At 42.7% G+C, this 18,672-nt stretch overlaps 1 protein-coding gene across 1 annotated transcript in view; it reads left to right on the forward strand.

The window, feature by feature from the left end:
- MLLT6 (MLLT6, PHD finger containing) overlaps window positions 1-18,672 on the forward strand; it is a 374,449-nt gene that overhangs the window by 299,833 nt on the left and 55,944 nt on the right. The gene's annotated exons all lie outside the window — the stretch shown is intronic.

Below are 18,672 nucleotides of genomic sequence, written 5' to 3' on the forward strand. Positions count from 1 at the left end.
TCCATGTTTAGTGCAATACAGCTATAACATTGTAATTCAGTTGATATGTATGAAACGTGATTTTTAAATTGATATTTAAATATAATTTCTTTCATGTAATTAGCAAGAGTCCATGAGCTAGTGACGTATGGGATATACATTCCTACCAGGAGGGGCAAAGTTTCCCAAACCTTAAAATGCCTATAAATACACCCCTCACCACACCCACAATTCAGTTTTACAAACTTTGCCTCCCATGGAGGGGGTGAAGTAAGTTTGTGCTAGATTCTTTTAAAATTCATAGAATTTTATTATTTTTTCAGGTTGGTTTGGATAAGCTTTTGTCTTCAGTTCTTTGTTGGGACAAATCTCTACTCTTTCTGTTCTTTTTTCACAGAAAGATTGCTAATCATCCTGATATTCATTGTTTTGTACAGGCTTTGGTCCGTATCAAGCCTGTCATTAATTCAATCTCTCCTCTTTGGAGTCTCAATTTGGTGCTGAGGGCTTTACAGGCTCCTCCGTTTGAAACTATGCATTCTCTGAACATTAAATTACTTTCTTGGAAAGTATTGTTCTTTTTGGACATCTCTTCAGCTAGAACAGTTTTTGAATTATCTGTTCTTTCTTGTGAATCTTTTTTCTGATTTTTTTCATCAGGATAAGGTGGTTTTTGCTGTCCTCATTTCAATTCTTACCTAAAGTTGTAAATTCTAACAAACATTAGGGAGCAATTATTGTTTTCCTAAGACTTCTTTGGTGAGATTCTTACTTTCATTGGATATGGTAAGAGTTTTTGAAATTCTATGTTGAAGCTATTCAGATTTCAGATAGACTTCTAGTCCATTTTTTATCTTTTCTGGTTTTAGGAAGGTCAAAAGGCTTCTGCCATTTATTTGGCATCTTGCTTAAACTTTTGATTCATCATGCTTATTTGGAGTCGGGTGGATTCCCGCCTCGGAGGATTACGGCTCATTCTACTAGGTAAGTTTCTACTTCCTGGGCTTTTTAAGAATGAAGCTTCTGTTGATCAGATTTGCAAAGCAATGACTTGGTCTTCTTTGCATACTTTTACTATGTTCTACCATTTTGATGTTTTCTCTTCTTTAGAAGCAGTTTTGGTAGAATTGTACTTCAGGCAGCTGTTTCAGTTTGATTCTTCTGCTTATAATTTCAGTTTTTTTCATTATAAAAATTGAAACTTTTTTGATTTGGGTAGTGGATTAATTTTTCAGCGGAATTGGCTGTCTTTATTTTATCCCTCCCTCTCTAGTGACTCTTGCGTGGAAGTTCCACATCTTGGGTATTTATTATCCCATACGTCACTAGCTCATGGACTCTTGCTAATTACATGAAAGAAAACATAATTTATGTAATAACTTACCTGATAAATTCATTTCTTTCATATTAGCAAGAGTCCATGAGGCCCACCCTTTTTTGTGGTGGTTATGATTTTTTTGTATAAAGCACAATTATTCCAATTCCTTATTTTTTTGATGCTTTCGCTCCTTTCTTATCACCCCACTTCTTGGCTATTCGTTAAACTGAATTGTGGGTGTGGTGAGGGGTGTATTTATAGGCATTTTAAGGTTTGGGAAACTTTGCCCCTCCTGGTAGGAATGTATATCCCATACGTCACTAGCTCATGGACTCTTGCTAATATGAAAGAAATGAATTTATCAGGTAAGTTCTTACATAAATTATGTTTTTCTTCTTAAAACTGGGAGAGTCCACAGCTGCATTCATTACTTTTGGGAAATACAGAAGCTGGCCACCAGGAGGAGGCAAAGACACCCCAGCCAAAGACTTAAATACCTCCCCCACTTCCCTCATCCCCCAGTCATTCTTTGCCTTTTTCACAGGAGGTTGGCAGAAAAGTGTTAGAAGATAACAGAAGCGTCTCTTATGTAGGGTAGTACTCTTCGAGATGGGACGGGAGTTTTAAGTAGTCCTGTCAGCCTCTCAGTGAGAGCTTGGATAAAAGTTGGAGTCCGAAGATGCAGGGAGAGTCTTTCTGCAAAACCATCCCGACTCATATCAAAAGCTCGGTAAGCAATCAGTTTCGCTGTCTGCTTTCTTCACTCACATCCATGTCAGAAGTGACGCTACTATCTGTCACACTTGAATGACCATGTTACTGTTCCACGTCATAGATAAGATTGTTTCATTTTCCTTTTACTGTGGAATATATTTAATAATAGAATATTTATTTATTTACTCCTTTATCTTTATGGAATCAAGGGTTAATATCTCCTAAGGGGGGTTAATGAACAGTGTGGGACTTTTAATCATATTTATTATGTGATTCCGTCTGCTGATGTGTATGAATTTTGGGCTCAGGGCTTTTACAGAACATTCAGATTTTTTAGAGCTACGCAGTTTCTTGATGGGACTGGCGCGCTTTTCCTTGACCTGTAGGTTGCGCCTCGGGTGTGGTCAGGTTTTTTTGTTCTCCATTTCCGTATTCTTGACTGAGGGTCGGTGGAGAGGGTCTGTTCTCTGCTTGCCTGGGTCATAGAAGGCGGTGAGTGCCCCAGCCATTGGGGTGTGAGGTGCCAGTTATTTTTGTACAAAATTTGTCCGGTCAAGTTATAGAGGACTCTGATTTTTCTGAGGAGGATTTCTCGGATTCAGATTCTGTTTCCTGTTTAGATTGTATGGAGGCCCGGGTAATCCAGCCCAATCAATTATGTTCCGTATGCCGTAATAGAGTGCTTTTTTCTTCCTATGGGGAGAGATGAGAGACCTCTGAGCCTTCTGCCCCTGAGGATTCTGTGTCCTGTGAGGCGCGTTCCCAAGGAATTTCTGTTCCTACACAGGCAGTTGTCTTAAATACCGTTACCCCTTCTCTGGAAGGAGGTTTATTTTCTCCAGATGTTGTGGCTCGGTTTCGCATGGCCATATTGTTGGTGTTGGCGCATTTACAGCTTGAGGGCTAGCTAAGAGCTTATACGTGTCCTCTTCACCTGGGGGTGCCAGGTGAGCCGGGTATTTACTCTGGGGGAGCGGTTCCCTTTGAGGCTTCAGGTGTACTACCGTCAGGGTCGGGGCCTTCAAATGCCCTGTCGGAGATGAATTTTGCATTTAGATACAGAATAACATGCCTGTGTGTACTGCTGAGGCAGGTATTGGAGGTTTTGGAGGAATTCAGTCTTTATTGGCTTCCGGATCCTCAGTCTTCTAATTCTGATGGCGAACAGCGCTAGACAAGTGGAGGGATGTGGTTCCTACTCCTGATTGTCTTTTCTGTTTGTCTATCTAATCCAAGTTCTGAGCTCTTGAGGAATCAGGACTCTGACAGGCTGGTCCTGTTGGTTTTCTATTCTTTTTGGCGTTCACCTGCGGGTGCTGCCTACTTTCTTTTGATCCGGTTAGGATTTATTTCTTTTTTGCCGGATCTTGAGACTGTTGTAGACTTTTCCTTTTAGGAAACTTTTTTCTTCTCTGGGATTTTGATACTAGCGATTTTATGGTTGCGATGGTTGTTGCTTCCGACGGAAGTCACACACAGAAAAAAAAAAATATATATATATATTTTAAGACAATATTTAGGCCTCAGAGCTTATTTATCTATTGCTTGTCTGTTTATTTAGTCTTGCCCTGCTAGGGTTTAGAACTATTTGTTAGCCCTTGAACAGTTTCGGTTGTACCCTGGTCTGCAGGCTAGTCCTGTTTGGGTACTAGTTCACTCTGTTCTTTTGTGTTTTTATCAGACATTTTGTATACTTGACCACAGGCTGGTCCTGTTTGGGTACTAAGTTTATTTACCTCCTGTTACGAGGTTGTTTTTTCTTGTTTTCTACAAGTTATAGGCCTTTCTATCCTGGATATCAGGCTGGTCCTAGGTTACTAGGTTTTTTTGTACCTGCTTCTGCTGGGATTATGATTTCTTCTATGACAGTATATTTGTTGTTCCTGAGTCCTTGGACAGGAGCTAGAGTCCTCCCTTCTGGGGAAGGATCAGATGTCTGCTTTGAGATCTCCAGTACCTGGTGTAGGGGGCAATGTTTCCCCCCTATTGGTACTCCTTGTGGATTAAATTGTCCGATTTTCAGATCTCTTTCGCCAGTGTTTCTCTCCTCTTTTTTGAGGATTGCTAGGCTGGCGCTTACCCTTGCCTTTTAGGGTAGGACTTTCAGTTATCTATTCGCAGAGACTAGGTTCTTAGGGACTGTTTTTGTCCTTGCAGTATCCTCTTTTTTGATCCTATATACTTGGGGATCTGGGGGATTCCAATGAAGTCTCTCTTGCTGTCTCTCACTCATGGAGTTCTGATCTCTTTGGGTCCTTCCTTCGTCTGTAGACTTTGTGGGTGTTATATTAAAGGCCCTTTGGGGCTGAGTGGACAGCCACATGGATAAATCATGAGAGATCAGAGTTCAAGACCCCATGGGGGTATGGCATGAATCCTCTTTGGTGCAATTTTCATTTCCAGGTAACTTTGTGATTGTTTCACAAGGTTTTTGGTCTTGATCTGGCTCCTGGTTTTGGGGGTCCAGTTTTTTAACCTAATCGGTTATTTTGTTTTCAGGATTTTATAGTCTTGGATCTGTCTAGCATTCAGTAGGGGGAAATCTCCTTGATCCTACTGAGGCGGTTCCCTTTCTCACTTCTGGAGAGATGGAGTTTTTTTTCTGGGAATTTCTTTACTGGCATGTTCCTGGGTTTCCCTGTTTTCCTTCTAGTTGGATGGATCTGGTCTGCTGCGCCTATACAATTGGCTCCTCCAGAGGTAGTTTTCCTCATCTAACTCTACAAGTTCAGTGGGCCAAGGGTTTCTCTTGTCTGCAGTGTACCTTTCCTTTGGGTTTCTGAAGGGTAATGAGGATAGGTATCCTGGATCCCGAGTTAGTTTCTATGGATGTTGGTGCCTCCTTCCTGCTTCCTTTTCTTAGGAACTCGTGGTTGGAGATTCATTATCTGATCACTGGGCCTTGTCGATGCTGGGATATTTTAATCTCTTGTCCTTGGGACATTGACAGTCGCTTCTGTGATAGGACTGTTCACTCAGAGTGGGGGTGAGATATTCTGACTGCTCTGTATCTTGTTTCCTGAAGGATCCTTTCTTAGGTTGGCCTTGCAGCGGGAACATTCCCTTAGCGGATAGTTGGTTCTTTCTTTTGGTCAGGGGGTTGTCCTCCCTTACCCTGTTTTCTAGTAGGGGGGAGTTGGCCCGCCCTGATTTCTGAGTTTTTCTCTTGTTCCTTGCCAGGAATATCCTGGCGTAAGTTTACTAGCTACTCGGTTGGCTCGTTACTATAGTTTGATGTTTAGTCTGGCGGCCTATCCATTGAAAGCCTGTGGCATAAACAGATCTTACTATTCTGTTCCTGTTCTGCTCCTGGGGGGTTTTCTGACCTACGGGTATTCAGTTTCTCTGTGCTAGTTAGCCGTCTATGGTAAGGTAGTCTTGTTCTACCTTTTATCCTTTTGTCCTTCTGGGACTTCGGTTCCAGTTCAGGCTTTACATTGGTTCCTTTTGGATCCGTGTAGGAGGTGATCTGGAATTTTTCCTTTCTTTGCTCTCCTCTGTCGGTAGTGTGTTTTCTACGAAACTTTGTCCTCTTGCTGCCTGGTAGCTGCTCTTTTTCGAGTGGTGCTAGGGGCTTCTCTCTCTGTTTTGTCCTTGAATCTTCGGGATTGTTTATGGAGGTTCTTTCGGACCTTCTTATTTGATTCTGCCCTTCTTTCAGTTAGGGGGAATGTGGTGTGGGAGTTTTGTTTGTTATTTCCCTTGCCATTGTTCATGGAGAGATTTTTCTTTGTGTGCTTCTAGAGAGTGGGACTTGTGTCTCCTCAGAGGTTTTTGTGCTCAGTGGAGTCCAGAATTTAGAGTGATCTCTAACTGGGATCCTTATGGTTCTAATTGATGGGCAGTTACCTTGTCCTCTTTCCATATTTTTGCGCTTCCTGCTTCTATTGAAGTAGTTTTGTGTTTAGCGGGAATCTGGGTTGTCAGGCCGGGTGCCATCAGAATGGGCCGCCTTTTTGTTCCAGCCCGTTTGTATTCAGTGTCCTCTATAAGCTTGAATATTGATTTCCCAAAAGTAATGAATGCACCCGTTTTAAGAAGAAAAACTTAAATTATGCTTACCTGATAATTTTATTTTCTTCTGTACGGGGAGCTGTTTTTCATCTGTGGGCGGCCTTAAATTCTTTTTATTCGTTCTTCTGGCACCTTTTTTCACCCTGATATTTCTTCTACTGTTCCTTGTTCCCTTGGCAGAATGACTGGGGGATGAGGGAAGTGGGGGAGGTATTTGAAGCCTTTGGCTGGGGTGTCTTTGCCACCTCCTGGTGGCCAGGTTCTGTATTTCCCAAAAGTAATGAATGCAGCTGTGGGCTCTCCCCGTACAGAAGAAAAGAAAATTATCAGGTAAGCATAATTTAAGTTTTTAGCATCCCAGTGGGTGGAATGCAGCCAATCAGATACTGTACCGAACCCCCATAGAGATCGCCATATGTGCTTTCCCCAATTCTGTTTTGAAAGGTTAGTTGTATTTCTGCACTGCAGAAAAACCTTATGGCTCATGGTCCCTCTCAGACTGGACTGGGTACACATGTAATGACCCTGCAACATGCACAGCCCAGGGTTCTCAATAGCACTCACAGGTTGCTGTACCGTCCCCTGAGTGCCAGGCAGTTAACCCCAGACAAGTCTGGGTGCAAGACCCATAGGGAAAATTACAAAACAAAGAGGAAGTCTAGCACTCACTTGCAAGTACTCAGCTAAGATTAAATGCAAAACTGGAAGAGTTAGTTACCGCATCTGGCCAAATGGGACAAACCCAGGTACCACATCAAGGTCTCTCCCAAAACCGGTGTCCCTAATACAGCCATACAATGCAAGCTCTCAATTGAACAAACTGGGAACAAGTCAAGGCTTGACAGACTTATGTAATCACCCTAGACATATAGAAAACATGGAAGGGGACTGCACTCAATTTGGCCAGATGCGGTAATCAACTCTTCCAGTTTTGCTTTTAGTCTTAGCTGAGTACTTGCAAGTGAGTGCTAGACTTCCTCTGTGTGTGTGTGTGTGTGTGTGTGTATATATAGATCCATAGACTCAGAAAACAAAACTCTGGCAACCTTACTCACATTCGTCTTGCATCTAAAGCCACTACCCCTTTCACTTGTGCACTCTGGAACTCTTGCTCTGTTTGCAACAAGCTCACTTCTATACATGACCTCTTTATCTCTCACTCCCTCAACCTTCTGGCCCTAACAGAAACCTGGCTCTCTCCCCTAGACACAGCATCCACTGCTGCTCTGTCACATAAGGGTCTCTACTTAAGCCACACTCCTAGGTCTGGTAATAGACAAGCAGGTGGTGTAGGTATTTTACTTTCCTCTCGTTGCATCTTTCAACAAATACAACCCATCTCTTCCCTCACATTTTCCTCATTCGAAACCCACATGATTCGCTTATTCTCTCCCCTCTATATATGTGTTGCAGTCATATACCGATCCCCTGGCTACTCAACTCAATTTCTAGATCGCTTGGCTGCCTGGCTACCTTTTTTCCTTTCCTCAGACACCCCTGCCCTCATTCTTGGTGACTTCAACATCCCTCTTGACAATCCCACTGCCTCTTCTGCAAAACAACTTCTGAAACTCACTTCCTCTTTCGGTTTGTCACAATGGACTGATTCTCCCACTCACAAAGACGGTCACTCCCTTGACCTGATATTTAGCTATCAATGCACTATTTCATATTTCACAAACTCCCCTTTTCCTTTTTCTGACCACCATCTCCTCACTTGCAACATATCATCCCTCCCTACAACTCTCCCTCCTACTCCTCACACCAAACTTCATTGAAGCATTATGTCATTATTAGATCAGCAACAGCTTGCTAATTCCCTCAAACCTCTCCTCTCATCCTTCTTGTCCTTTTCCTGCCCTGACCAATCTATCTGCCACTATAATTCCAACCTTACATTCGTCCTTGACAATCTGGCCCCTCTTACCATATCTCGGAAATCACACACTTATCCTCAGCCCTGGCATACTCCTCTGACACGATACCTATGCAGATGTTCCGTACTGCTGAGCGGCAGTGGAGGAGAAAATCTCGAAGTTCCGCTGATTTTCTTCATTAAAAATTCATCTTGAACTCCTACTATTCTGTCCTTAATCTATATAAGCAACATTACTTCTCTACTCTTATCTCTACTCTTTCTTTAAACCCAAAACGTCTGTTCTTCACTTTCAATTCTCTTCTCCGCCCACCCCCACCTCCTAATACAACTTCTCTATCAGCTCAACTTCAATAACAAAATCGACTCCATCAAAAACTAAATCAGCTCTCAACATACTTCCATTCTCTCACCCCCTCAAACGCTCGCATTCACCCACAACCCACATAGCCATAAACTTGTCACCTGTTACTGAGGAAGACGTTTCTGCACTTATACTGCGCTCTCACCTCACTACCGGTCCCCTTGACCCTATCCCCTCACAGCTACTCCCCTACCTCTCTTCTACCCTTACCCCTATACTCACACACATTTTCAACCTCTCTCTCAGCACCGGTATATTTCCCTAATCTCTGAAACATGCACTGGTTACACCTATCCTCAAAAAACATTCCCTTGATCCAACCTCTCCATCCAACTACCTCCCTCTTGCCTCTAAGCTTCTCGAAAAGCTAGTATATGCACGCCTATCCAATTTTCTTACATTAAACTCCCTCCTTGACCCACTGCAATCTGGATTTCGTCCTCATCACTCCACAGAGACCACAATCGTTAAGGTTACCAATGACCTACTTACAGCAAAATCAAAAGGCCACTTCTCTCTGCTTATCCTCCTTGATCTGTCCGCAGCCTTTGATACTGTTGACCAGCCTCTTTTGCTCCAAACCCTCCAATCCTTCGGCATTTGTTACACAGCCCTCTCGTGGTTCTCTTCCTACCTGTCAAACCGTACCTTTAGTGTAGCCTTCTCTGGGGCCTCCTCTGCCCCGTCACCATTTTCTGTCAGGGTACCGCAAGGCTCTGTCCTCAGTCCCCTTCTCTTCTCAATCTACACGTTATCACTAGGTTCCCTAATTAAGTCCCACGGTTTCTAATATCATTTGTATGCAGACGACACCCAAATCTACTTTCACCAGACCTATCTCCTTCCTTGCTATCCTGTGTCACTAACTGTCTCTCTCACACCTCTTCCTGGATATCCGCTCACTACCTCAAGCTAAATCTCCCAAAAACTGAGCTCCTTATTTTACCCCCTTGTTCCAAAATTTCCAACCCCAATCTCTCTATAACTGTCGAGAACTCCCCCTACCCCGCATGCCCGATGTCTTGGGGTCATATTTAACTCAGATCTTTCTTTAACTCCCCACATTCAGTCCTTGGCTAAAGCCTGCTGCTTCCACCTTAAAAACATCTCTAAAATTGGACATTTCCTTACACAATACACAACTAAGATTTTAATCCACTCTCTTATCCTTTCCCTCCTCAATTACTGCAACTCTGTCCTCTCTGGTCTCCCCAGCTGCTGCCTAGCTCCTTTACAATCCATAATAAATGCCTTTGCCAGGCTCATCTTCCTTACACGTCACTCTTCATCTGCTGCACCTCTCTGCCAATCCCTTCACTGGCTTCCTCTTGCCTCTAGGATCAAACACAAAATTCTCACTCTGACATACAAAGCCCTCAACTGCACTGCTCCCTCCTATATCTCAGACCTTGTCTCCAGATACTCTCCCTCCCGTCCCCTTCACTCTGCTCATGACCTCCTACTCTCCTCCTCTCTTGTTACCTCCTCACACTCCCGTTCACAGGACTTCTCCAGACTGGCTCCCATCTTGTGGAACTGCCTCGCTCCACAAGACTCTCCCCTAGTTTTGAAAACTTTAAGCGCTCCCTAAAGACTCTACTGTTCAGGGATGCATACAACCTACGCTAACCTTTCTTTATACCAGTTCCTCTCCTCCATTGCTATCTCCTGAACCCCCTCAGCATGTAAGCTTAAGAGTCCAGCAGTTTGTAGATCACCTTCTTAAGAGCTGACTACAACAGTGCAACTCTTGGGAGGGCCCTCTACCCGTTTGATCCCTATAAATGTTTTCTTGTACTCCGCCTTTGTTTATAGCGCTGCAGAATCTGTTGGCGCTCTACAAATAACCGATAATAATAATAAATATATATATATATATATATATATATATATATAAAAACATCAAACAGGGGATCTGCACACACAATAAACTTTCAACTTCCGGGATGCTCTGGGTAGGAAAAGTAAACAAATTAAATTAACAGGTCCCGCACTTTCCGCTGTGAAAACACAAACTTCTTTAATTAAACTGTGACGTTTCGCGGTAGTTAGCCCCTTCCTCAGACAGATAACAAATATAGTGCAACTTACTCCCCTTAAATATCTTCCACAATGTACTGTAAATGCTAAACATCTGCAGCTTCTCATCTGCGCAGCTGAGCATGCTCAGAGATAACTACGGTGGCTGCATTGGGACAAACAACTAAAAGCAAAGTTAAAAATGGAAAATGCCTGAAATTACAATGTAACAATATTCATATAAACAAAAATGTAACCTAAGTAGCCCTGATATATGTGATGAATAACTCGTCTTCACAATATGCACAATATGCATGTAACTAGTAAAAACAAAAATTGGCTACAAATAAATATTACATCTTAACTAATGAGTGGAATAAGTAAGTAATGAATATCAAGTGTAATTAGGAAATCCATACCCCATAATTAATTTGACCAGGGAGACAAATTAAACCTACCTACCGCAAATATTGCTTTAACTAGGTGGGAATATGTCAAAAAGACATAAAAATTATGAATACAATTTTAATCATCCCTGTATAATCTAATAACTGACAGGCTCAGAGTATGGCTATCAGATTAGCATGAATCTATGGCTAGCTGTACTACACAATATACTATTACGTGTAAAATATGTACAAACAGGATCATTACAAGAAACATTGCATATCAAAATGGGTATATTACCCCCTCTCAGTAAAGGAGGGACGTGATCAATGATCACGTATCGCAAATCAGAAGCATTCATTTTTAATTTGAGGTGTTCACTTGATCCGTTTAGTTGGGCAAACCAGTTATCCAACTCATGTCTGGTGTCCGTCCAAATGATACATAAGTCATCTATATATGTCTTGAACATCCTGATGTTTGGGTCACAAAATAGATCAGTGTCAAATAGCTCAAATTCTGCCATAAAGAAATCTCTAAGTAAAATTTCCGTTCAAAACGGAAATAATTACATTCCAGGCAGAATTCGAGAAGACGTAATATTACCTCCACAGGTGGACCCACATATGGGTATTGATTTAAATGTCTCCTTGTGGCATTCAGGCCACCTGTATGAGGAATGGCAGTATACAAACTGGTGACATCCAGTGTCACCAGTAAGTCAGTATCAATGATTGTCATATCATCCTGTTGTAGAATCTTAATCATTTCAATTGATTCTAATAGAAATGATGGGATGTTTCTTACTAACGGCTGTAGTATAGAATCCACATAGATAGCAAGGAATTGTAAAACAGGTCCACGAGCAGAGACGATTGGTCTCCCCGGAGGTTTCAATGGATCTTTATGTACCTTAGGCAAGGTGTAGAGGATAGGAGTTATCGGGCAATACGTGAGTAAATAAGACGCTAGGCTTTTATCAATCCAGCCTTGTTGTTCTAAAGATTGTGTGTAATCATCAATCTCCTTCTTAAATCCCTTTATAGGATCTCCAGGTAAGGCTCTATAGGTCTTGCTGTCATTCAATTAAAGCAAAACTTCCGACCTGTAATCATCATAGTTCATAACTACCAGAGCACCCCCCTTGTCAGCTTCTCTCAAAACAAGTTTAGGATTGTTTCTCAAGTCCATCAATGCTTTCGACTCCTTTCCAGATAGATTTTTATGTATTTGAGGTTGTTTCAAATGGATGGCTGTTGTAAGATCATGTTTCATCAATCTGGAGAAGGTGTTAATACTAGCATTCTGGCTCTTAGGATCACACATATATACACTTATATAGACATATAAATGCATTTATTTCATGTAAACGGCAAGAGTACATGAGCTAGTGACATATGGGATATACATTCCTACCAGGAGGGGACAAAGTTTCCCAAACTTTATAATGCCTATAAATACACCTCCCACCACATTCACATCTTAGTTTTACAAACTTTGCCTCCTATGGAGGTGGTGAAGTAAGTGTATGCTTGATTTCTATGATTTCTTCTATGATAAGTGCTTCTAAGCATTCTGAAGCCCAATTCCTCTCAGAGTACAGTGTTTGTCAGAGGGATGAGTATTGCCTGTTGATTTTTATGTTGAAATATTTTTTTTTAGTATTTGGCAAATAAAATATGCAGAAGTCAAACATTCCATCATTACATAGTCAAATGCTTATTATCAAGTGCACACCAACATTACATGTCATCCTAGTATATAACATTTTTATTAGGCATTCAATTTATTAATCACCATTAAACTCTATGTAATCTCCTATGATCTTTAGTTATGTGATCCGGCTCTCCTCCTACATTCTTAGAACTTGGTTTAGTTAGCTACCGTTTCCCCTCTCATAGACGCTTCATGGTAATGAATATATGACTCCCACTGTAGTAAGAAGCCTTCTTTGTTGTTTAGGAATTCAGCTGCTGCACTCGCCTTGTCAAAGTGGTATGTCGGCTTTCTCCAACATAGGTGTGTCCGGTCCACGGCGTCATCCTTACTTGTGGGATATTCTCTTCCCCAACAGGAAATGGCAAAGAGCCCAGCAAAGCTGGTCACATGATCCCTCCTAGGCTCCGCCTTCCCCAGTCATTCTCTTTGCCGTTGTACAGGCAACATCTCCACGGAGATGGCTTAGAGTTTTTTAGTGTTTAACTGTAGTTTTTATTATTCAATCAAGAGTTTGTTATTTTAAAATAGTGCTGGTATGTACTATTTACTCTGAAACAGAAAAGAGATGAAGATTTCTGTTTGTAAGAGGAAAATGATTTTAGCAACCGTTACTAAAATCGATGGCTGTTCCACACAGGACTGTTGAGAGGAATTAACTTCAGTTGGGGGAACAGTGAGCAGACTTTTGCTGCTTGAGGTATGACACATTCTAACAAGACGATGTAATGCTGGAAGCTGTCATTTTCCCTATGGGATCCGGTAAGCCATTTTTATTACAGACTGTAAATAAGGGCTTCACAAGGGCTTTTTAAGACTGTAGACATTTTCTGGGCTAAATCGATTCATATATAAACATATTTTATACTCCATAGCCTTGAGGAATTATTTTAATCTTGGGAATTTTGTAAAATATATCGGCAGGCACTGTATTGGACACCTTATTCTCTAGGGGCTTTCCCTAATCATAGGCAGAGTCTCATTTTCGCGCCTGTATTGCGCACTTGTTTTTGAGAAGCATGACATGCAGTCGCATGTGTGAGGAGCTCTGATACATAGAAAAGACTTTCTGAAGGCGTCATTTGGTATCGTATTCCCCTTTGGGCTTGGTTGGGTCTCAGCAAAGCAGATACCAGGGACTGTAAAGGGGTTAAATGTAAAAACGGCTCCGGTTCCGTTATTTTAAGGGTTAAAGCTTCCAAATTTGGTGTGCAATACTTTTAAGGCTTTAAGACACTGTGGTGAAATTTTGGTGAATTTTGAACAATTCCTTCATACTTTTTCGCAATTGCAGTAATAAAGTGTGTTCAGTTTAAAATTTAAAGTGACAGTAACGGTTTTATTTTAAAACGTTTTTTGTACTTTGTTATCAAGTTTATGCCTGTTTAACATGTCTGAACTGCCAGATAGACTGTGTTCTGAATGTGGGGAAGCCAAGGTTCCTTCTCATTTAAATAGATGTGATTTATGTGACACAAAATTTAGAGAAAATGATGCCCAAGATGATTCCTCAAGTGAGGGGAGTAAGCATGGTACTGCATCATCCCCTCCTTCGTCTACACCAGTCTTGCCCACTCAGGAGGCCCCTAGTACATCTAGCGCGCCAATACTCCTTACTATTCAACAATTAACGGCTGTAATGGATAATTCTATCAAAAACATTTTAGCCAAAATGCCCACTTATCAGCGAAAGCGTGACTGCTCTGTTTTAGAAAATACTGAAGAGCATGAGGACGCTGATGATATTGTTTCTGAAGGGCCCCTACACCAGTCTGAGGGGGCCAGGGAGGTTTTGTCTGAGGGAGAAATTTCAGATTCAGGGAAAATTTCTCAACAAGCTGAACCTGATGTGATTACATTTAAATTTAAGTTGGAACATCTCCGCGCTCTGCTTAAGGAGGTGTTATCCACTCTGGATGATTGTGAGAATTTGATCATCCCAGAGAAACTATGTAAAATGGACAAGTTCCTAGAGGTCCCGGGGCCCCCCCGAAGCTTTTCCTATACCCAAACGGGTGGCGGACATTGTAAATAAAGAATGGGAAAGGCCCGGTATACCTTTCGTCCCTCCCCCCATATTTAAAAAATTGTTTCCTATGGTCGACCCCAGAAAGGACTTATGGCAGACAGTCCCCAAGGTCGAGGGGGCGGTTTCTACTCTAAACAAACGCACCACTATACCCATAGAAGATAGTTGTGCGTTCAAAGATCCTATGGATAAAAAATTAGAAGGTTTGCTTAAAAAGATGTTTGTTCAGCAAGGTTACCTTCTACAACCAATTTCATGCATTGTCCCTGTCACTACAGCCGCGTGTTTCTGGTTCGATGAGCTAGAAAAGGCGATCACTAGTAATTCTCCTTCTTATGAGGAGATTATGGACAGAATCCGTGCTCTCAAATTGGCTAATTCTTTCACCCTAGACGCCACTTTGCAATTGGCTAGGTTAGCGGCGAAAAATTCTGGGTTTGCTATTGTGGCGCGCAGAGCGCTTTGGTTGAAATCTTGGTCAGCGGATGCGTCTTCCAAGAACAAATTGCTTAACATTCCTTTCAAGGGGAAAACGCTGTTTGGCCCTGACTTGAAAGAGATTATCTCCGATATCACTGGGGGTAAGGGCCACGCCCTTCCTCAGGATAGGTCTTTCAAGGCCAAAAATAAACCTAATTTTCGTCCCTTTCGTAGAAACGGACCAGCCCCAAGTGCTACGTCCTCTAAGCAAGAGGGTAATACTTCTCAAGCCAAGCCAGCCTGGAGACCAATGCAAGGCTGGAACAAGGGAAAGCAGGCCAAGAAACCTGCCACTGCTACCAAGACAGCATGAAATGTTGGCCCCCGATCCGGGACCGGATCTGGTGGGGGGCAGACTCTCTCTCTTCGCTCAGGCTTGGGCAAGAGATGTTCTGGATCCTTGGGCGCTAGAAATAGTCTCCCAAGGTTATCTTCTGGAATTCAAGGGGCTTCCCCCAAGGGGGAGGTTCCACAGGTCTCAATTGTCTTCAGACCACATAAAAAAACAGGCATTCTTACATTGTGTAGAAGACCTGTTAAAAATGGGAGTGATTCATCCTGTTCCATTAGGAGAACAAGGGATGGGGTTCTACTCCAATCTGTTCGTAGTTCCCAAAAAAGAGGGAACGTTCAGACCAATCTTAGATCTCAAGATCCTAAACAAGTTTCTCAAGGTTCCATCGTTCAAAATGGAAACCATTCGAACAATTCTTCCTTCCATCCAGGAAGGTCAATTCATGACCACGGTGGATTTAAAGGATGCGTATCTACATATTCCTATCCACAAGGAACATCATCGGTTCCTAAGGTTCGCATTCCTGGACAAGCATTACCAGTTCGTGGCACTTCCGTTCGGATTAGCCACTGCTCCAAGGATTTTCACAAAGGTACTAGGGTCCCTTCTAGCGGTGCTAAGACCAAGGGGCATTGCAGTAGTACCTTACTTGGACGACATTCTGATTCAAGCGTCGTCCCTTCCTCAAGCAAAGGCTCACACGGACATTGTCCTGGCCTTTCTCAGATCTCACGGATGGAAAGTGAACGTAGAAAAGAGTTCTCTATCTCCGTCAACAAGGGTTCCCTTCTTGGGAACAATAATAGACTCCTTAGAAATGAGAATTTTTCTGACAGAGGCCAGAAAAACAAAACTTCTAAACTCTTGTCAAATACTTCATTCCGTTCCTCTTCCTTCCATAGCGCAGTGCATGGAAGTAATAGGTTTGATGGTAGCGGCAATGGACATAGTTCCTTTTGCGCGCATTCATCTAAGACCATTACAACTGTGCATGCTCAGTCAGTGGAATGGGGACTATACAGACTTGTCTCCGACGATACAAGTAAATCAGAGGACCAGAGATTCACTCCGTTGGTGGCTGTCCCTGGACAACCTGTCACAGGGGATGAGCTTCCGCAGACCAGAGTGGGTCATTGTCACGACCGACGCCAGTCTGATGGGCTGGGGCGCGGTCTGGGGACCCCTGAAAGCTCAGGGTCTTTGGTCTCAGCTAGCAAAGGCCAAGTTCATACGGTTTCAATCAGACAACATGACGACTGTTGCGTACATCAACCATCAGGGGGGAACAAGGAGTTCCCTGGCGATGGAAGAAGTGACCAAAATCATTCAATGGGCGGAGACTCACTCCTGCCACTTGTCTGCAATCCACATCCCAGGAGTGGAAAATTGGGAAGCGGATTTTCTGAGTCGTCAGACCTTACATCCGGGGGAGTGGGAACTCCATCCGGATATCTTTGCCCAAATTACTCAACTGTGGGGCATTCCAGACATGGATCTGATGGCCTCTCGTCAGAACTTCAAGGTTCCTTGCTACGGGTCCAGATCCAGGGATCCCAAGGCGACTCTAGTAGATGCACTAGTAGCACCTTGGACCTTCAAACTAGCTTATGTATTCCCGCCGTTTCCTCTCATCCCCAGGCTGGTAGCCAGGATCAATCAGGAGAGGGCATCGGTGATCTTGATAGCTCCTGCGTGGCCACGCAGGACTTGGTATGCAGACCTGGTGAATATGTCATCGGCTCCACCATGGAAGCTACCTTTGAGACGAGACCTTCTTGTTCAAGGTCCGTTCGAACATCCGAATCTGGTCTCACTCCAACTGACTGCTTGGAGATTGAACGCTTGATCTTATCAAAGCGAGGGTTCTCAGATTCTGTTATTGATACTCTTGTTCAGGCCAGAAAGCCTGTAACTAGAAAAATTTACCACAAAATATGGAAAAAATATATCTGTTGGTGTGAATCTAAAGGATTCCCTTGGGACAAGGTTAAAATTCCTAAGATTCTATCCTTTCTTCAAGAAGGATTGGAGAAAGGATTATCTGCAAGTTCCTTGAAGGGACAGATTTCTGCCTTGTCGGTGTTACTTCACAAAAAGCTGGCAGCTGTGCCAGATGTTCAAGCCTTTGTTCAGGCTCTGGTTAGAATCAAGCCTGTTTACAAACCTTTGACTCCTCCTTGGAGTCTCAATTTAGTTCTTTCAGTTCTTCAGGGGGTTCCGTTTGAACCCTTACATTCCGTTGATATTAAGTTATTATCTTGGAAAGTTTTGTTTTTGGTTGCAATTTCTTCTGCTAGAAGAGTTTCAGAATTATCTGCTCTGCAGTGTTCTCCTCCTTATCTAGTGTTCCATGCAGATAAGGTGGTTTTACGTACTAAACCTGGTTTTCTTCCGAAAGTTGTTTCTAACAAAAACATTAACCAGGAGATAGTCGTGCCTTCTTTGTGCCCGAATCCAGTTTCAAAGAAGGAACGTTTGTTGCACAATTTGGATGTTGTTAGCGCTCTAAAATTCTATTTGGATGCTACAAAGGATTTTAGACAAACATCTTCCTTGTTTGTTGTTTATTCTGGTAAAAGGAGAGGTCAAAAAGCAACTTCTACCTCTCTCTCTTTTTGGATTAAAAGCATCATCAGATTGGCTTATGAGACTGCCGGACGGCAGCCTCCTGAAAGAATCACAGCTCATTCCACTAGGGCTGTGGCTTCCACATGGGCCTTCAAGAACGAGGCTTCTGTTGATCAGATATGTAAGGCAGCGACTTGGTCTTCACTGCACACTTTTACTAAATTTTACAAGTTTGATACTTTTGCTTCTTCTGAGGCTATTTTTGGGAGAAAGGTTTTGCAAGCCGTGGTGCCTTCCATTTAGGTGACCTGATTTGCTCCCTCCCTTCATCCGTGTCCTAAAGCTTTGGTATTGGTTCCCACAAGTAAGGATGACGCCGTGGACCGGACACACCTATGTTGGAGAAAACAGAATTTATGTTTACCTTATAAATTACTTTCTCCAACGGTGTGTCCGGTCCACGGCCCGCCCTGGTTTTTTAATCAGGTCTGATAATTTATTTTCTTTAACTACAGTCACCACGGTATCATATGGTTTCTCCTATGCAAATATTCCTCCTTTACGTCGGTCGAATGACTGGGGAAGGCGGAGCCTAGGAGGGATCATGTGACCAGCTTTGCTGGGCTCTTTGCCATTTCCTGTTGGGGAAGAGAATATCCCACAAGTAAGGATGACGCCGTGGACCGGACACACCGTTGGAGAAAGTAATTTATCAGGTAAACATAAATTCTGTTTTTGCTTTATTATTTCAAAACTAGGAGGTGTTCCTTTCCAGAATTGGGCTATACCCAATCTAACTATCGTGCAGATCCACATGGCTAACTTATTTTTGTGTTTAGTGAGCCCCGGAATCGGGAAATGTTTGCCTGTTGATTTTTATGGTTTCACTCATGGGAAATCTTTTCAAGTGTTC

This window comes from Bombina bombina, chromosome 1 (assembly GCF_027579735.1).
Source record: "Bombina bombina isolate aBomBom1 chromosome 1, aBomBom1.pri, whole genome shotgun sequence".
Lineage (NCBI taxonomy): Eukaryota > Metazoa > Chordata > Amphibia > Anura > Bombinatoridae > Bombina > Bombina bombina.